A 4,100-nucleotide genomic window follows, 5' to 3' on the forward strand; every position below is an offset into this window, starting at 1 on the left:
GAGAGCATTAATATCAGACATATCAAACATGCCTACTCCCACTAGCTTGTTCATCCTTCTTAGGGAAATATGTCCTAATCGAGCATGCCATAATTGTGCCGAATTTAGAGTATCTTGTTTTCGCTTGTTTGTTGTTGTTATTGCTTGAACATTGTTTAGTGGAATATCTTTCAATTTTAAGTTATAGAGATCGTTTTCAAGTTCTCCAGTACCAATTAAACATTCATTCTTGTAAATGTTGCAAACACATTTGCTAAATAAACAAGAAAATCCATCTTTATCTAGCATAGAAATGGAAACAATGTTTTTAACCAAGTCAGGTACAAACAAAACATCTCTCAAAATCAACTTAAAATCATTGTTCAATAACAAGTAAACATCTCCTATGGCCTTGGCAGCAACCCTTGCTCCATTGCCCATCTTCAAGAAGGTCTCACCTTCCCTGAGCCTCCTACTTCTTCCCATAACCTGCAAATCATTACAGAGATGTGAGCCACAGCCGGTATCCAATACCCAAGAAGTAGAGTTAATTGAAACGTTTACTTCAATATAGAACATATCATTTCCAAAACTTTTCTGGGCAAGATATTCCCTGCAGTTACGCCTCCAATGTCCAGGCTTCTTGCAGTGATGACAAATATCAACGGTCTTGTCAGCCTTGACTGGTGTGGCTTCCACAGCGGGACTCGGAGTCTGCCTCTTCAAGGGCACGTTCTTCTTGGGACGTTGGAAAGAACGCTTCTTTCCCTTCCTAGGTGGACCGGTCTTCGTACCAGATGAAGAGCCCACATAAAGATCCGGCTTCTCTTTCTTGATGGTGGACTCAAAGGTCACAAGCATGTTCACCAACTCCTCAAGGGTCGGCTCCATCTTGTTCATGTTGAAGTTTACCACAAAAGGATCAAATGAGCTAGGCAATGACAACAGCGACACGTCGGTGGTCAACTCCGAAGGCAAAATCAGATCCATGCCAACGAGCTTATCCATGAGCCCAATCATCTTTAGGCCATGCTCATGGACCGAGGCCCCGTCTCGCATGCGCAAAGTGATTAGCTCCTTGACGGTAGCATGCATAAGAGGCCGATTTTGCTCACCAAAGAGCTCTTTGAGATGCAAATGAATATCAGCAGCACTCTTTGCATCCTCAAAACGCCTCTGCAGCTCATCATTCATAGAAGCCTGCATATAACACTTGGCCTTCAAGTCATGGTCACACCAATCCTTGTAGGTTTGCAATTCCTCAAGAGTGCAGCTAGTCGGAGCCTCAACAGGGGGCGACTCAGTCAGTGTATATGCATTCCTTTCCGAGTTCAAGACGATCTTTAGGTTTCTTAGCCAAGTGAGATAATTAGGTCCGGTTAATACGTGTTTGTCGAGTATTGTAGATAGCGGATTGCGAATCGAACACATTGTCAAAAATTGTACTGAAAAGTAAAACAGATAAATGTTAATGACTATTTTAAAATATTTAGTAAGATATATAGTATGGACTTTTACTTTATAAATTTTCGCTCCCACTGTTTTGACATTTTCACTACCCTCTAGTGAAAACGGGAAACTCCTTTCCTTAGTAGGTACGTAAGGTTCAATTAGCGAATTATGATCCCGAATAATATCAGCCAATCACAATTCCTAAAAGGTAGTTTCCAATTGCATCTCCATGCAACCCTCTTTGAAAATTTTTGTCTCACGTTTGATTAGGACCCAATAATATGACGTCGTTCATCTTTACGTGTCAAGCCTTACCCATCGATGGTGAACCTTAATGGACGGTCGCCATGAGTTCCCTCAATAATATGAGCCGAAATCATGGGAGTTCCACGTAGTTCACATCACCATGTCAATGGATGTCACAGCTTTCCGGCACCCAAGGCCCCCCCAATAATATGAGCCGAGCCCCGAGCACGGGTAGCGTTCATCATGCACCCATTGTCGATGGAAGACATGGAAATTATAAACAAATTTATAACTCCCCTTTTCGGGCTTGATATTAATTTTGAATCTTATTCAAAATGAGGGTTTTTAATTTTGAAAGGTCTCATCATTAATTTTATTTAAAAGCTCGCCATGTTTGATCGTATGTTTGCCGGATTCATGCAACTTTGTTATTATCATAATAATAACGCACATACTCATTATTTATAACATATCATGCATATATTATAAACAGTAAACAAAACAAGGATGATCAATCGCCCCAAAACTAATGGCCCGTGTGAGCTAAACACGGGCCTAGGTCCAATCCTAGGGAAATGCATGGGATGCAAATGCAACTATTACATTAGCTTCCAATATTTACATGTCTTCGATCTTCATAATCATCAAGGCCACCATCTTCCAATCTTGATCTTCCACTATACTAATATTTACAAATAAATATCCATGGCAAATAGGGATACATCTCATGGGGTGGGAACGGGCCATAAACCAAGCCCACTTTAAATTTGATAATTATTACAATCATTCAACACAAAATATCCTAGCATACACCTAGCAAATTGGGCTTGGGCTTTTGATCATCCTTCATGCATAGTATCACATATCATACACCATCAATTAATTATCACAATAATTAATTGATCCAATATTATATATCTTGATCCAATCACTAACCGCCACGATTATAAACTAAATTAACAAAGTATACAAACACCTTTGTCTACTTTCTAATTAATTTATTTATAACCGAATTTCTTGTAAATCATAATTTAATATAAATAATTAAAGTCCAACTTCAATTATTTATTTCATGAGAAAATATTTGCAACTTTTGTAATTTTAAACTTAAGGGCCCAAAAACACAATTTTCACCAAAAACATTTTGGCCTATTAAAAATTCACAAATATGTTAGCCATCCAATGGCCCAACAACATCAAGGCCCATGACACTTTGACAATCCAAAACACTTTTGGAAACCTTAGTCGTCATCGTCGTCGCCGGATTCCGGCCAACATGCCAAAATTTTTTTTTTTTAATTAAACATAGGGGCTGTTCGGGCAGCTCCTCGGGCTGCCCTTGCTGCCCAAAATGGGCAGCCCCTCGGGTAGCTCGAGCTGCCCGAAATGGGCAGCAACATGCTGCCCGTTTTCTCCCCTTCCATGACCTTGATTTTTGTTGAAAAAAATTATCTCATGCGGTTAGAAATCGACCTCAACATAATATTATGTATTTGCTACACCAAAATCGTAACCATAGCTCTGATACCACTTGAAAGAGGATCGGTTACGGTGCCCGAATGCGCAACAGAAATTTAAAAATCAAAATTTTTGAAGGAAAATTTTCGGCCACCACATTTTTCAAGTGTAGCAAATACAAAAACACAATATGACATTCATAGGGTGTTTTAGAAAATATACCTATCAATCACAATGGATTGATGATGGCTCCAACTTAGTTGTCACTAAGCTCTTCAAAAGATGACAATCTACAAGCTTTACCTTTCTTTTAGACTCCTTTCTTCAAATTAGGTCCACCACTAACAAGGTAGATCCACTCTAATTTTGCACTAGAAAAGTTATAGAATTTTTCTTTGAGAAGTGTGTGCTTTCATCAACAATTGAAGAAAGAAAAATGGAGAATTTTGGCTTCAAATTTTTCGTCCAAAGGGGGTGGGGAGGAGAGAAGGGAAGACTTTTCTTGGTTGTGGAGAAAGTTAAAGCCAAAAAGTTGCATGCCAAGCCTTGAACATTGAAAAAGTTGTCTCTCAACTCTTCACCTCCACATGCACATTCTATTTGGGCTTGTAACAATTACAAGGCCCATGGACTTTAATTTAATTGTCTCAAACAAATTTGAGACCAATTAAACCTTACTTGATTTTACTCAAGCCCACTAGTTTAATAATTATTTCTAATTGGGCTCTACAAGGCCCAATGTTGTTTAATTAATCCAACACTTGAATTAATTTAATTATTTGGACTCTACTAGGTCCACTAGTGTTTAATTAATTCAACACTTGAATTAATTTAATTTAGTCCATAATAATGTATATGAAAATCACAATTTTCAGATACATTACTCGTTTGGCTAACTTTTAATTTAGGAACACTTCCTCAAATTAAAAGTTACATTCTCCTTATAGAAGTCATACTTCTATTTT

Source organism: Primulina huaijiensis, chromosome 17 (assembly GCF_012295235.1).
Source record: "Primulina huaijiensis isolate GDHJ02 chromosome 17, ASM1229523v2, whole genome shotgun sequence".
In the NCBI taxonomy this organism is placed as follows: Eukaryota; Viridiplantae; Streptophyta; class Magnoliopsida; order Lamiales; family Gesneriaceae; genus Primulina; species Primulina huaijiensis.